Raw genomic sequence first — 17,919 nt, 5'->3', positions numbered from 1 at the left:
GCAATGACCAGGGCGGGTCGTCTTTGATTATGCTGACTGTTTTTTGATGACAGTGCGAATTGCAGTTGGAGTTAATGGTGGGAAGTCTGGTCTGGTTGGTGTGTTGACCAAAAATCCTGTAGCGGAGCAAGATAGTCCACTCCTGCTAAATCCAATGGGCTGATGTGTAGTACGCAAAGGAGCGGAACGTCGGCCATTTCTTCGGCCATTTCAGTAAACTTGACCCGACTTTGGTTATCCCTCTCGCAGTGTATTCAGCGTTGCGGGGAAACAGTTTGTGTGTGCGATATAGGGTTAGATTCATAATTCATAATTCTGTTAATTCATAATTCTGTTATTTTTTGTTAATGATTGATATATTAATAAATTATAATTCTGGTAATTTTCTTTTTTAATGTTTTATTTTTAATTTCTGTTTAAATGGCTCATGTGCTGTGTTTGAGTTGATTTTTGTATTAAACTTGCACTCTGTAATTCATCTAATCACACTGTTCACAACTGGGGTATTTGGTAAAAGAATAGCAATATGAAAATTCCAGTTGTTCTACTCTTGGAATGTTCCTTAATGTTTTTTTGTGTCTATGGCATTGTTTTTCAACAACAAAATGGGTCTGGTCATCCCAAAATCCAGAGAGTGGAATGAGATCTGTCTGTAATGGTGGGGTTATCTAAATGAAGTATTAAACAAAATAAAATTTGTTTTGAGCAAGATTAACAAATGATGTATAACTTAAGGATGATTTTATTCAGCGATCATACAACTGATTAAATTGTGTAGGAAAGAACACACATACACACATATATGAATGTGATATAGATGTATGTAATCATATAACACATACATATATATTTCTCCAGATTTTTATATATAATGATAAACTTTATTTCGGACTCAAAGCCCAGACAAGGGACAACATTACATAAAAATACATTGCAAACCACCCCGCAACTTTACCCTGGCGTCCCAGCCGTGCTGATCTGGGCCAGACTCCCCACACGCTGTGGAAGGAACATAGGCATCTTTTTGCTTTTAATTGTAAGGCAGAGAGTCAGAAAGAAAATGCTCTTGATGAGAAGATTTTTACGAGGATGTTTCCGTAACCGGCTTCCGTCTCCGCACTAGTATCTTTGCTCCGCTATAGGGTCTTTGGTGCAGAGAAGGAAGCTGGTTACGGAAATGGTGCTGAAGATTACCCATGACCCTACTACGGCTTTGTTCGTCGAGTGGACTATCTTGCATTGGATCTTTGGTGTTGACTGGGCTACATCCACAACACTTTGCAATTTCCTATGGTCTTGGGCAAAGCTGTTCCCAAATTAATCTGACAGTATGGGTTCTATAGTACATATTTTAAAGTATGCCAGAGCAAATGGAGACATGCTGAATTCCCTCAGTCTCCTCAGGAAGTGGAGGCATTGGTGTGTCTTCCTGGCTGTCGTATCAACATGGCTTCTATGCATTGGCAGTCATTAAGTTTTCAAATTAAGAGATGAAAAGTATAATTACGAAAAACATATATTAAAAACAAAATTAATAGCATTACATTGCCATCTCAGAAAATCTTTAATGACATGAAAAAAATCATTTTGCTGCAACACGGCAGATAAATCACGCATTAAAATTAGAAGAGCTATTTGGACAGCAATACAACTCACAGTTTGATTTATAATTATACAACCAAAATCAATTTTCTCATCAGGAAGAAGAGGAAGTCTTCATTTACATGGGCATGCGAGTAAGGAGTGGCAGCAGAAAATATATTCTTGGTGATAACAAATATATACTTGGTTTGGTTAACAATCCTGTTAACAAATCTGCTTTTCTCCCTCTTAGGCTCTGGATTCAGTGCGGGGGAAAAAAAAGAACCATGTTTTGGAGAAATATGTTGAAGGACCTGATAGGGAAAACCAAAGTTGGGCCTTATTGTTACCTGTGGGGAATAACATAACAAGAACAAGTAACCTGCTAAATAATTGGCTGATTCATAGAGGATGCACTGATTTGTGGAAGATTGGCAGAAAGCCCATTCAAAAGTATATGGCATTTATGCTATTTCTTTGGAACTTCCGTTAAACCTCTTCCTCAAATCTACAGTAGCAGATTTGGAAAATTTAAACTCTGTTTAAATCATAACGGCTTCTTTCTCATCCATTCAAATTTTGTTTGTGTGCAATTCAATATTGAGCAATATTCTAAATATCCCCATGCTCTGATCATTTATAGATATGGCATTTATAGATTTGGCCAGTGCTGAAAGTATACTTCAAAATTCATGAATCCTGTGAAGATAAATTTGAAAAGGAATAATATTAAAAGGCAAAGGTAGCAAGAAAGAAAGTAAAATAGTAAATTTGCCCACAGACATTTTTTTAATATTTTATTTTTTAATATTTTATTAGAAGCAATTGTACAAGGAGAAAGTAATCGACATAACAATTATACAATTTTCATACAGCTTCAATTTTAACATTTTAGAAACTAATAACTAAATCGGAAAATAGGAAAAAGAAAAAAAGGGAAAGAAAGAAGAAACGAAAAGAAAAGAAAGAATTTCGAAAAAGACACGAAAGAGAAAAATGAAAAACCACTGAACTAATGAAGAAGTGAAAGAAGCGGAGATATATCCCACTACCCTTCCCTACACTCGCTCACCCGACACTAGTGTCGGTTTTGAATTTGTGTTCAACCATTATGTTGTTGAAGAAATTAAATGAAAGGAGATCATATTTTGGAAAATTGATTTGGTTTGTCAGTCAAGACAAGCCTGATTTTTCCTAAATGTAGTGTCTCGGTCATTTCTGTGATCCACATCTTCACTGTGGGGACTGGTATCTTTTTCCAAAATTTAAGTATAAGTTTTTTCGCAGTTATTAAACGATAGTCAAGGAAGCGTCTTTGGGATATCATTAAATTAGGGCAGCCCTCTGACATTCTTAACATTATTAATTTTGAATCTGAATCCAATTGAATTTTAAATGTTTTAGAAATGATATTGAATATTCCCATCCAGAAGTTTTGTATTTTTATACAGGATACAAAAGAATGAGTTAGGGTGGCTTCTTGGAAGTGACATTTATCACGGAGAGGAGAGACAGTTGGGAAGATCTTGTTCAATTTGGTCTTTGAGCAGTATAACCTATGCAATACTTTAAATTGTATCAGGCAATGCCTGGCATTTAAAGAACAGTAGTGTATGTATAGTAAGCTTTCCTCCCATATATCTTTCGAAATGGGTAAACCCAGCTCGTCCTCCCATGCTCACCTATAAATCTCAGATGGTGGGTGTCAATGTTTAGAAGAGTGTTATAAATGTAAGATATCAACTTACTTGTATCGGCATGTCTATTCAAACAATCGTCTAATATATCTGGACCCATAAGAGGATAGTCTTGTGTATATGTTTTCACATAATCTCGGATTTGAAGGTATCTAAAAAAAAAATTAGAATTCAAGTGATATTTCTCCTGTAGTTCTTGAAAAGAAGAGAGTCCCCTTCTTATAGAGGTCTCCCACAGTATTGATTCCCAGGTTCTTCCATTGAACAAGCACCATATCTAAAGTAGATGGTTTAAACGAGAGACATATTTCTCAATTTAAGACTGAATTTCAGCTGTTTCCAGATACGGATAGTACTATGTATTATTGGATTTTGCTCATACATTGACTTATTCAAATGTATTGGAGTTAGGAGGATCGAGCCTATACTAAAAGGCAAACATCTCCCCTCTCCAATTTTAACCAATTTACATGTTGACATGTATCGTCCAACCAGAAAGTTATATTATTAAATATTAGTTGCCCAGTAGTAAAAAGAAAATTAAGTAGAGCTAATCCTCCATTTACTTTAGATTTGCACAAATGTCTTTTGTGTATTCTATGGGTTTTGTAGTCCCAAATAAAGTTAGTGACAATAGAATCAATTAAAAAAAAAAAGCTTTTATGGAGATATATCGGTATTGATTGAAATAAATATAAAAGTTGCGGAAGGAAGATCACCTTTATGGCATTTAATCTACCAATAAGGGAGATAGGAAGTGTTTTCCAAAATTGGATGTAGGCATACAGTTTAGTGATTAATGGTGGGAAGTTTATTTTAAACAAAGAGGAATACTTTCTAGTCACGTAAATTCCAAGATATCTGAACTTTTCATTAACGATTCTGAAAGGAAATTGTTGGAGTTGAGAAAGGTCTTGTTCTTTTATTGGCATGATTTCACTTTTATTCCAATTTATTCTGTATCCAGAAAAAGAACCAAATTGTTCTATAATGTTTAGAACATTTGGAATACCAACTTGGGAATTAGTAATGTATAGAAGTACATCATCTGCATATAACGAGATTTTATTGGTGGTATATTTGGTATTGGCCCCTACAGCCTGTCTGTCTTTTTTTATTTTTTGTCTCGTTAAATGTAGTTAAATGTATTTTTTTAATAGTATTTTTTGACTGTGTATATGTGGGGGGGGGGGGGGGGGGGGGGGGGGGGGGGGGGGGGGGGGGGGGGGGGGGTGGGGGGGGAGGGGGGAAACTTTGTAAAAATCCCTTCCCTGTACGGGAGACCCGACCTTTTCCCTGTCGGGTCTCCGTTGTCGTTGGGGCCTAGCACCGTGGAGCGGCCTCCAGCCTCAACGACCTGGAGGCTCCAGTCATGGAGCTGCGGACTTACCATCATGGGGCTGGCCGGCATCGGAGCTGTGGGACTGGGACATCAGGAGCTCGCGGGTCCGGGTGAGAGACCGTTTTGGGACATCAGGAGCTCGCGGGTCCGGGTGAGAGACCGTTTTCCGGAGCTCCTGCAACGAAGCTTCTCCAGCCCGTGTCGCGGGGTTGGAACGACCCGGAGCAGGGCTGTACATTGCCTGGCGCGGCTTCATGGCCGTGGGACATTCCAGCGCCCGCCGGGGGCTCCAACTTCGTGACATTTAGACCGAGAGCGGGGCCGTACATTGCCCCGCGTGGCCTAAAAATGGCCGTGGGACTTATCATCGCCCGCCTGGGGCTTCGACATCGGGAGAGAAATGAGAACAGGGGAGAGAAAAGACTTTGCCTTCCATCACGGTGGGTTCACTGTGATGGATGTTTTTTGTAAATTGACTTGTGTGTATGTCTGTAGGAAATTGTCTTTGCTTGTATGGCTGTGGAAACGGAGTTTCGTTTGAGCCTCATTGAGGTTCAAATGACATGTAATAAAATATTGATATTGATTGATATTGATATCCGTAAATGCCTGAATGGGACCTCTCGGCAAGAGTTTGGAGAAAGAGCACATCCTTGTCAGTTACCCCTAGATAAATAAAATTTAGGTGAAAGCATTTGATTTGTCAGTATTCTAGCTGTTGGATTAGTGTATAAAAGCTTCACTCATAAAGTAAAGTTTTCTCCCAATTGAAATTTTTCCACCACTGAAAAGATAAGACCATTCCACTTGGTCGAAAGCTTTTCCTGCATTAGAGAAATAATTGCCATCGTAGAGTCTGTCCTCACCTTCTCCATCATGGTCTGGTTTGGCTCAGCCACCAAGCACGACATCTGGAGGCTGCAGCGAATCGTTCAATCAGCTGAGAAGGCTGTTGGCTGCAACCTTCCCTCCATTGATAAAATGTACACTGCAAGGGTCAGGAAGTGAGCGGGTAAGATCATCTCTGACCCCTCTCACCATGGCCATAAACTCTTTGAATCACTTCCCTCTTTAAGGCAACTCCGGACTGTCAAAGCTGCCACAGCCAGACATAAAAACAGCTTTTTTCCATGAGAAGTAGTTCTACTCAATAACCAAAAAATTGTAGCCTCCTTTTGCTCTGGTATTTTATTTGTAGAACCAAATGTAGAACATAGTGACTATTGATAGTTTAATCAACACTGCCTGACATAATTGTTCATTAGAGGAAGGATACCTACTGAAGTTGGCTATATCTATCTATATTACTAAATCTCAGTTCTTGACCGCCACCTACGGCCGTCATTTTTGGCCACCTCGCTCAGAATCCCCCTCTGCCGCATGTGTGCCGAGGATTTTTTCCGTTTATGAAAAATGACAGATATATTAATATTTTTACAAAATTCACCATTCTCTCTGCTGCCCCTGCTGGAGGGAGGGGGAGGGACTATAAAACCAGGAAGTGGTGTGCCTCAATTAGTCTCTGCAAGATGGAGCTCTGTCAATTAGTCTCTGTCACTCTGAGCTCTGAATGACACTGAACACATGTCTGCATCACTGTGAGTACCCTTAATGTGGTTTGAAAATGAATATATGGCTAGTTTGAACTCTTTTTTCTCCCCCTTCCTGAGCTCTCCCTTCCCCCCCCCCCCCTCCCCTCCTCCCCCCCACCTACGGCCGTCCTCTCTCTCCCTCTGCCGCATCCCCCGTTTATGAAAAATGACTCTCTCCTCCTCTCTCTCCCCTCTCCTCTCTCTCCCCTCCTCCTCTCTCTCTCCAGGATGGAGCTCTGTCTCCCTCTCCTCTCTCCCTGAAACACATCTCTCTCCCTCCCTTCCCCCTCTCTCCCTGGCTACCTCTCTCCCCTCCCTCCCCTCTCTCTCTCCCCCCCCCCCCCCCCCTCTCTCTCCCCCCCTCCTCCCCCTCTCCTCCCTCCCCCCCTCTTCCCCCCTCCCCCCTCCCTCCCTCTCTCCCCCCTCCCTTCTTCCCCCCCCTCTCCTCTCTCCACTCCCCCCTCCCTCTCTCCTCCCCCCCTCCCCCCTCCTCTCTTCGACCCTCTTTTTCTCCCCCCTCCATCCCCTCCCCCCTGTCCCCTCCCCCTAAACCCCCCCCCCTCCACACACCCCTACCCCTTCCCTCCACACACCCCTACCCCCTCTCCTCCACACACCCCTATCCCCTTCCCTCCACCCTCCTAACACCCTTTAATCCTGTTTGTACGGAATTTGTATGTTCTCCCTGTGACCTGTGCGATATTTCTCTGGGTGCTCCAGTTTCTTCCCACATTCCAAAGACGTACAAGTTTGTAGGCTAATTAGCTTGGTATAATTGTAAATTGTCCCTAGTAAGTGTAGGATAGTGTTAGTGTGGGGGTTGCTGGTCGTCGCCAACTAGGTGGGCCGAAGCTCCTGGTTCCGCACTAAAAAAACTAAGTCGATGTTCCATTTCAATCGGCCTATCCCTTGTCAAGACTGAAGCGAAGATTGCCGATCCAAGAGCACACATACTTCATCCCTTTGCTATTAATTATTGCTATTATCTGGGCGAATAAAGCAGAACTTGGCATGAATACTGCTTACATTGGTTATCTGTCCTTACTGAAAAGACTGGATAGGAGACTGAACCGATCACCATTTCCACTGGTTCCATGTCATTTGGCTCCAATGTAAGAAAGTCTACTTAGAATATACAGGGTTTGAGTATTCCAATTGGAATAATAGAATAGAATAGAATAGAATAATTGCTCTGGATCATGGTGTGAAATGCACAAAATCCAAAATCTGACCAGCATAAGTATTAACTCTAAATGACCACAAAACCCTATTTCCACTTAGGTAAACTGGAATTCAAGATGAGCCTGAAGAAAGATCCAGACCTGAAAAGTCACCTATCCATGTCCTGCAAAGATGCTACCTGATTTGCTGAGTTACTCCAGCACTTTTTGTTTTATTCAGGGCATGATAATGACATGAAGTTGACAGTAACATTTCTGTTGCATTTTTGCTAACACAATGTATATAGCAAACTTATGATATTGGGTCTTTGTCACCTTAATTAGTGGTGTATGATGATGTCTTCTCTATCACATTTGATGTATGATATTGTGCTGTGCAAAATATGAATTGTAGGTTACACAGAAAAGCTGGAGAAACTCAGCGGGTGCAGCAGCATCTATGGAGCGAAGGAAATAGGCAACGTTTCGGGCCGAAACCCTTCTTCAGACTGATCAGGGGTGGGGGTGGGTGGGGACAAGAAAGGGAAAAGGAGGAGTAGCCGGAAGGCTACTTGTTCAATACATACCAGGGCCCCATCCCCAACCTCTACCTCCGCTACATCGACGACACCCATCTATGAATTGTAGTGCACTCTGCATTAATTATCGCCACTATTATGTGGTGATATAACCTTTTATGTCTCCTCTGTCGGTACATTAATAGGAATCAGTACATTTTTGGTCTATAACATCCAAAGCATTAAACATGTTGCTCAATAATAGCCTTTTATCAAATTGCAAACTTTGAGGTAAAAAAAGCATGGGAAAAATAATAAAGAACTCTGGATATAGAACAAGAGTTTTATTAAAACATAATTATCAATCACTCTATGTTATTTCATTTTGATGGAAACCTGCACAAATGTGATCATTTTTAACAAATGTTGGCAGGGTTGTTTCATGTTAAAAGCTGAAATAATCCCAAGTCCTGCCTAAATTGTGTTTTGTAACTAAATTCTCTCACATTTAACACACCAGAGAGGATGGCAACTGGGGACTAAAACAATTGCTCACTGCATGCAACTGAGAATTTTGGGATGTTTAAATAAATTTAAATATTTTGGATATTTATGTGCAACAGCTTTCATCCTGGCACATTCTCAAGCCAAAAACATCAGCCATGATTTATGAAATTCGACTTAGGCTCCAACATCAATTGAAGAAATTTTACAAACTTCCATCTAATCACTGAGGAATTCCCAACAGTATTTTACTCTGGGATTTATTCCAGGAAATTTTCCCAATTGCACTGATTTTTTCTCATACCCTTGAGCCATTTAATTGTTTGACCAATGCAGAAAATCTCTGACAGGGCAAGTTTCCACATTACCAGAGTGTTGAAATAGCTTAATGCTCATGTTATTAATAATGCTCATATTCATGTTATTAAAAACTATTCATCTAGCACCCTCTTTCTAACTAATACATTCCCCTTGGAAACCTCATTCTGCTCCTGAATGCACAGCATATTACAATAACCTTTCAAATGGTATAATTCAAAAAGCAGCAGGATTAATTTTTTTTTTTAATAATATTTTTATTAGAAGTAGCCATATTATAAAGTATAGTTACATATTATAGTAAAAAAAACTTTTCATATACATCAGTCATTCATTATTAATATTTTCAATTGTCGATTACTTCTGCTTATAGTGTTTTTTTTATACAGATAGAAAAAGAGAGAAAGAGAGAAAAAATGTAAGAGTTACAAATATCAAAAAAAACAGAAAAGGTGGAATGGATTACTTATAATACGTCATTGGAGATAGGTTCTTAGATTATAAAGTATAACTTTTCATCTAATCCTGAGTTCAAGTTTCAGTTGGGTTTTCGTGCTGGCCCAATCTATCCCTTCAGATAATTAATGAATGGAGTCCATATTTTATCAAAAAGTTCTTGTTTGTCCATTAAGACAAGTCTAATTCTTTCTAGATATAGGGTCTCCGACATTTCCACAACCCACATTTTAATTGTGGGGGTTATAGGGCCTTTCCAAAATTTTAATATTAATTTTTTCCCGGTTATTATACTGTAGTCGAGGAAATTTCTTTGGCTTGTTGTGTGTTAAACTTTGTTCTGATATTCCAAGTATTATTAGTTTTGAGTCTGGATCCAGTTTAGTATTAATAACTTCAGAAATTATATCAAAAATATCAGTCCAGAAATGTTACATTTTTGGACAACTTGACCCATTTAATTGTTTGACCAAAGCAGAAAATCTCTGACAGGGCAGGTTTCCACATTACCAGAGTGTTGAAATAGCCTAATGCTCATGTTATTAATAATGCTCATATTCATGTCATTAATAACTACTCATCTAGCATCCTCTTTCTAACTAATAAATTCCCCTTGGAAACCTCATTCTGCTCCTGAACGCACAGCATATTACAATAACCCTTCAAATGGTATAATTCAAAAAGCAGCAGGATTAATTAATTGTTTAAGAATGAACTGCAGATGCTGGAAAATCGAAGGTACAAAAAAAGCTGGAGACGTTTTGGGCTGAAACCCTTCTTCAAATGTCTGAAGAAGGGTTTCGGCCTGAAACGTTGCCTATTTCCTTCACTCCATAAATGCTGCTGCACCCGCTGAGTTTCTCCAGCTTTTTTGTGTACCTAGGATTAATTAATTATTTGATTACTATTAAAAAAAGGTTGAAAAAAAGGGTGAATACTTTAACATTTCCCAACAGTAGTGAGATCCTTGATGTAATAACAATGAAGCATGTACACTGTAACAAATATGAAAACTTTTCTTAAATTATTTCTCTTAAAATCTTAATTTTTACATGTTGTCAGGCAGCATCTGTGGACAAAATGGAGAACTATCTCGACCCAAAATGTCACCCATTCCTTCTCTTCTGAGATGCTGCCTGCCCCGCTGAGTTACTCTGCCATTTTGTTTCTAACATCTGTGGACAATGTAGGTTGATGACGTTTTGGGTCGAGACCTATCTTCATTCTCTGTGGGCCACCGAGTGGTGCCAGCAATGGCTGCCTCGATAACAGTCAGTCTGTCACTTCCTTTATGTTGTTTTAATAGTATGTGTTAAATGTATGTTTTTAGTGTTCTTTAGCTTGTTATGTGTGGTGTGGGGGAGGGGGTTAGGACAACTTATTTTAATCTCTTACCTCGACGGAGATGCAATTATTTTCTGTATTGTATCTCCGTCTGCACTGCGGCCTAACATCGAGGAGTTGGTGGGCTCTGCTGGAGACTGACTTCAGGAGCTCCAACCGCGGGAGCCTGCAGACTTATCATCGCAGAGATTGCGATCCCTTTGCCAGAGATCGACCTCGGAGCTCCAACTACAGGAGCCTGCAGACTTAAATGTCGTGGAGCTCGCTGTCCATTGGTTAGAGACCGACTTCGGGAGCTCCAAGCCGCAGGAGCTTCGACCGGCCCAACGTAGGAGTTTCAGTTGCCCCGACGGGTTGGGGCTTCCATTGCGCCAACAGATGTTTTGACTGCCCTGACCACGGAAGAATAAAGAAGAAGAAGATTGGACTTTATTGCCTTCCATCACAGTGAGGAATCTGGGGAATCCGCTGTGGTTGATATTTATGTCAACTTTTATGTAGTTGTGTGTCTTGGTGCTTTTTTTTGTATGGCTGTATGCTAATTCACACATTACTGTACCTTAATTGGTACGCGTGACAATGAAGGGCCTGTCCCACTTACGGAATATTTTTGGCAACTTGCCGGCACCCATCATAGTCTCAGCAGGTTGCCGAAAATGTTCAACATGCTGAAAATCCAGCGGCGACCAGAATGGTACGACTCTTTGGGCGAGTACTCAGCACCAAGCAGGCATCACCTCGCGGCATGTCAGAATTCTACTCCCCTATGTATAAACGTAGAAATACAACCAGCAGAATGACTGCACAGTGCAGAAATTCAATCATCACAACTTTTTTAATGCTTGGAAACGTGGAATTAAAGCCATCTTGCCAGCATCATTCACTGCTAATGAATTAATACATTTATAGTTTACTAGACTAAGTGGGGCCCATTGGGCCCCATATTCACAATGGAGGGTTAGTCTCTCAACGCAATATTCCACCTCTCCACCAATTCCAATATTGGTAGCCAGTGGGGGGAGGGAGGGGTGGCTTTCTGGAGCACTAGTATGGACATTGTGGGCCGAATGGATTCATGGGCTGGCAGCTAAGTCACTCAAACCTAGTGGGCTGGTAGCTCAGTCACCTAGGACTGGTGGGCTGGCAGCTCAGTCACTCAGGGCTGGTGGGCTGGCAGCTTAGTCACTCAGGGCTGGTGGGCTGGCAGTTCACTCACGGCTATTCCTTGAAATTCCATTTCAAGCAGAGTGCAGGCCACCAAATTTAATTTCATAGCATTTCAGGCAGAGTGCAGGCCACCAAAGTCCATTTCCTAGCATTTCAGGCAGAGTGCAGGCCACCAAGGACAATTTCATAGCATTTCAGGCAGAGTGCAGGCCACCAAAGTCAATTTCATAGCATTTCAAGCAGCGTGCAGGCCACCAAATTGCCAAACAACTAATTGCATTGTCATTAAGGGCTAACAAATAATTTATTGCAAGTACATTGCAGATTCACAGTTCAGTTGATTCACAGCTTAGAATCACAGTTGTGGACTCTCCCTCGCAATCTTCCTGAGTGACTGACTCACATCCAGCCACCTGGAGTTTTATAGTCCTGCCCCCCCGGAAGGTGCGTTACCTTTGTTGTGGTGATTGACAGGCGAGGGGACCAATCAGCTGATCTCAGGATTTTTTAAACACTCGTATCTTATATTTTTAATTGATTGGAAAAATCCTCAGGGCTGGCTCAGCGGAGGAGGACTGTGAGTAAGATGGCCAAAAATCATAACGATATATAGTAGCGTTTTTTCTAAAATCAATATACAGAGCAGACGAGATGTGGTGAAGATGAGACTTTTAGTTATATAGATGTAAATGTGTGAAGTGGGTATCGCAAGTGTGCTGAGGTGCGGAGTGTTTGGAGATCATGGAACAAAAAGGTGCATAAGTTTCAGCAGTTCTCTGTGTTTTTTAGTGAGTCATTCTACACACAGTACCCACAGATGCTTTACAGATGTGAGGGAAGGAACTGCAGATGCTGGTTTACATTGAAGATAGACAAAAAATGCTGGAGTAACTCAGCAGGTCAGGCATCATCTCTGGAGAAAAGGAATAGGTGATGTTCCAGGTCGAGACCTTCCTTCAGACCTTTCCAGATATTTTACAGATAATTTGTAGATGTTGGGCAAAATGTTTTAATAATTGCTCTAGAATTAAATAAATTAAACAATAACACTTGACTCTTAAATATCCAAGGACATGACACCTCAAAGAACTTGGAGCGAAGGCAGGAGAATGGGGTTGAGAGGGAAAGATAGATTAGCCATGATTGAATGGTGCAGTAGAGTTGATGGGGCGAATGGCGTAATTCTGCTTCTAGAAATGAACGTATGAATTTATGGCTCATAATTAAGAAAATGTTTACTTGCTTCTCTCTGAGAAAAAAGATATAATTTTATATTTCCGAATTGGATGGAAGTTCTAATGATGCGAACATCTCCACGCACCTCCTTAGATGGCACTGTTATTGTGTGCCAATAATTTAAATGTGTGTCCTGAATATCTTGCATCACTTGATTCCCATTTTGCATTGACAAAGGGCCAAAAGCAATTTACAAAAATAACAAAAAAATGTCTTTGTGCCTATGACTTCCCAGACAGCCAGGTCCAAAGCTCAGCTGTGCTCTCCAGGAAGATAAGCCAGCTGTTGTGCAGGGAGAGACTGAGAAGTGGTCAAGTTACCCTGGTATAATATTAAGCATAAGTTCCAGCTATCTTCTCATAGATTTGGAAGTCGGTTTGGACCTGACAGAAGCTAAACAGGAAACATCAATGATTGCTGTTGATATTCCTAAATTGCAGAAAGAACCGTACAAGTTAAGAAAGTAGCTATCTACTTTGATTTAGCACATCATAACATGGATTCGAGAAGCCACCACTTGGGCGAAAGTAGAACAAAATCCGCTACGATCAATTTTGCCCTGACCAAAATTGGAAATGAACCCTGTTATTGGGCTAACACACATGTATAGCTCTGTGTGATCACCAGCTCAGACCTATTTTCCCAAGGTTCTTTCTTCACACGCATGCATCAGCAATAAAACACCAGCTCTTGGTTCTCTGTGACTTTTTTTTAATGTATTGGTGATCAACCCTTACAGTGGACTGCAATTGAATTTATAGGCCGACATTGCAGTCGTACTTTTACATCTTTAGTCAGGCCTTTTACATGATCCCTGTTCCGAGTAACTGTCTTGTACCTGTACAGAGAGATATTCAGTTAGCATAGTACTGTAACATCTAAAAATATGTGACGTTAAAGTGTGTTGGTTTATTACTAAGTATTCAATTAATCCAGGAAATTTTCCTGTCCTGCACCATCAAAGTCTCGAAACTGCTGGATAGTCAGAGTTCTACTCTTCTACGTGCAAGACATAGAACAGTAAAATTTCACTAGCGCATTGGGCTGAGTTCATTACAAAGTCACACCAGCTGTCTTTCAAGGGGTAATGATGATCGACCAAGTTACAACTTTAACTTTTCCTCATGTTTTTCACCTCGCCTTGACTGTTTTAGTTTGCTGCAATGTCTGCAAAGTCTGGATGAAGAAATTGAAAGTTGAGAAATTAATGTTGAGTAGGAATGAAAGAAAATTAAGTGAAACATTAAAAACATGATACAGCATCAGACAGCTCATACTGAATTGACATTTGGTCTTTTGAAAACATGATTTATTTGAATTCCAAAACCATTCCGTTACATTTTATAATATGATTTATAAATAACAAGTTTGCTGGTAAAATGTTAACTTACAAACCATTGTCTGGTCTCATATATTCACTCTATTTTTGTCCATTGTTTCCACTCCCCCAAGTAGCTACCCTTTGCTTTGTGTAGTTGCAAGGATACCAGCCATCTTCCTGATTTGTGGATTTATATTTTTGCAGCAAGACATAATTTATAAATGACATTATAAAACATTACATAATGGTTCCGTAATGCAAACACATACTTTTTTTGAAAGTCCACAAAATTCATATCAATTCAGTTTGAAAAGGCTGACACTGAATTATGTTTTACTGCTTCACTTAATTTCCTAATTTACTGCTCAAACTAATTTTTTTTTCAAAATTAATCAAAATAAAACTGGTACCAAAACCAGAATGGATTATCTTTGGAATATCGGAAGGCAACCCTGAACTAAACGTGTTTCAGAAGAATTTATTTAATTACTGGCTAATAATGGGAAAAAAACTTATACTTAAATTCTGGAAAAATGCGCCCACACCAACAATAAAAATGTGGATATCAAATATGTTTGAAACATTACATCTGGAAGAGATGAGATTCCTCTTAGCAGGTAAAGCAGACCAATTCCAAATGACGTGGTCTATGTTTCTGGACCTATTACAAGTATGAGGTGCAATAGTAATTTAAATAAATAAATAAATAAATAAATGGTATCAGGACCTGGTAACGGGAGGTAAAACAACAAAAACAGACTTGGTTGGTAGTCCCCTTTCTGCGGAGTTTAATGTTATAATAGAGCGATTGTTCCTATTTTCTTTTTCTTTCTTTTCTAGGGTCTATTTTCTCACTTTACTTCCTTCTCTAACTTCTTTTCTAAGGTGCTTTCTTTTCCCAACACTCTTGCACTTCACGACTCTTGCGCACTTTCTTTACTTTCCTTACTTCTATCTTTTTCTTAAAGCTCAAAAAAAAATGAAGCGGTACAAAAAATGTATTAAGATATATGTGTTGTGTAGTATTGTAATTTACCGTACTTCTAATAAAAATAAAATTAAAAAATAAATAAATAAATAAATAAATAAATAAAATAGTTTTCTCAATTCTCAATTCCCCCATCTAGAATTTCTGTCAACTAAAACAAATTTTAAAGTAAGTCTGAGGAAATAATGTGGCCAAGTAGAACATCTTATTACAGAATTAAAACTTCTTCAACGGCAGTCATTTTGATTCCCTGATATGTTCAATTGTTGGCATTTTTATTGTACTATTATTGCACTATTAATGTTTATTTTTTGTCCTTATGTGTATGTGTGTATGTATCTATTTGTTTACACATACACACACATTATATATATAGATGGGCATATATATATATAGATATAATTTATATATATATACTAGACTGGGGGGGGGCTTTCTGGAGCGCTAGTATGGGTGTTGTGGGCTGAAGGGACTGGTTTCCAGAGGGCTAGTATGGACAATGTGGGCTGAATGGATTCTTTGGCTTGCGGCTCAGTCACTCAAGCCTGTTGTGCTGGCAGCTCACTCACTCATGGCTGGTGGGCTGGCAGTTGACTCATGGCTATTCCTTTAAATTCCTACACCCACACTTCTGTTTTATAGTCCCTCCCCCTCCCACAAGAAGGGGCGCGGCCTTCATGGCGTGATTGACAGGAGAGAGAATCTCAACATCATACAGCAAGAGGCTTACATAGTGCGTATTAATAAATTATAAAATTTGGTTGAATATGTCTGGATATTTGCAGATAGAAGTCAATTGGGACTATGGTCCGGTTAAGAACAATGGCCATGTATGCAATTTAGCATCATGGTATTAATAACCCATGTTTTTCTACCATTAATGGTTTATCTGTTTAAGTGTTTCACACACAGATTGGGTTACTGCATGAAACCACAGAGCTTTGAAGTCTTCATGTAGTCACCCACGTGACTTTGAAATAAAATAGAAAGATTAAACGGGAACTTACCGTTTGAAGTTTGATCTTTATTTTATGAGAAGTTGAAGTGAGGGAATACGTGCCCTCCCCTCCCAACCCTACTTCTCACAAAGATCATTTGGTAGTTCTAAGGTCGTTAATCTTTCTATAGCTTAAGTTCAGTAAGTAGTCTGTGGATCCTACAGCCGCTCTGAAGATTGACGCACATGCGGCTGGCAGGCTCTTCACATATTCCCTCACTTCAACTTCTCATAAAATAAAGATCAAACCAAACGGTAAGTTCTCTATTATATTTGATCTTAATTCTAGATTTTTAGAAATGGTTGTCAAAGTCTTTTTTTCAGCTGCTTCTTGCACAGCCTTCTTCTACTTTGGTGCCTTCCCACACAGTGGGAAACTTTGATTCTGCTGTGTGGGGATGTTTTATGTCAAATTCTATAGTGTGTTGTGTTCTTTATTTTTATTGTATGGCTGTATGGGAATTTCATTTCACTGTGCCATCTGGCACATGTGACAATTAAATGTATCTTGAATCTTGAATCTTGAATCATCTATGAAGTATGTGTAGTAGCAAGCGTGTAATGTCTACTCCATGTTAGAAGAAACCGTGCCCAGGCAATGCCCATCACCCGAAATTTGGTGCATCACAAGCAGGCCCAACAGACCTAAACACCGCTCTGCTATCACGGCTCAACAACTCCGATGCTTTGACATTGACCTTGCTGCCCAGAGTAGGACGCAAGAGGAAAAATGTTAAGTGTAAAATACCAAGTGCTGAAGGAACTCAATGTGTCAGACAGCATCTGTGGAGGGAATGGACAGATGACATTTCAAATCGGGACCCAACCTCAGTCTGAAGAAGGGTCCCGACCCAAATCTTCATCTGTCCATTATGCTGCCTGAAGCACTGAGTTCTTCCAGCACTTTTTTCTCAAGATTCTAGTACTTGCAGAAGAGTTACCAGGCTCCATCCTTTTGCTCCCATCTTTGTATCGATTTGATTAAATTAATGAAAACCTATCTGATTTCTGGTTTTGCCATCTGTGGTGGCTGTGAGAATGACACCAATCTGAGTATTTAAGACCTGCTGCATCTACAATGATTGGTTTGGTTCTGCTAAGAAACCTTACAATAGATAGACACAAAATGCTGGAGTAACTCAGCGGGACAGACAGCATCTCTGGAGAGAAGGAATGGGTGACATTTCTGATCGATACCCTTCTTCAGAGGAACGTCACCCATTCCTTCTCTCCAGATATGCGGCCTGTCCCGCTGATTTACTCCAGCATTTTGTGTTAATCTTCGGTTTAAACCAGCATCTGTAGTTCCTTCCTACACAAGACACCATACAAATTCAATTCAATTCAACATTTAAAAAACTCCAAGACACTACATTAACTCATGAAGAAGTTCCAGACAGCTCTAAAATTGCCTCTTTGAACTTTATTATTCATTTTCTGAATGTGCTTAATAAATATTAATCATGTGCACATTATATGAATGTCTATAAATCTAACTTGGTTTTCACTGATTTACAGAGTAACTATAAGATCAAATCTGTGGAATCTTTTAGTCCAAACAATAAATCATACCGGCAGAATAAAATAAATTCCTTGCTCTGTACTGCCTATTTTCAAATTAAAAATTGCCCCAAAGTTGATACCCATAATCAACGTAAAAGGGTAAAAGTGCACGTAGTCATGTGCACTTAGAGAAAT

The sequence above is a fragment of the Leucoraja erinacea genome, chromosome 4 (assembly GCF_028641065.1).
Source record: "Leucoraja erinacea ecotype New England chromosome 4, Leri_hhj_1, whole genome shotgun sequence".
Classification (NCBI taxonomy): domain Eukaryota; kingdom Metazoa; phylum Chordata; class Chondrichthyes; order Rajiformes; family Rajidae; genus Leucoraja; species Leucoraja erinaceus.
The sequence above is the reverse complement of the archived record's forward strand: the minus strand, read 5'-3'. Positions refer to the sequence as shown.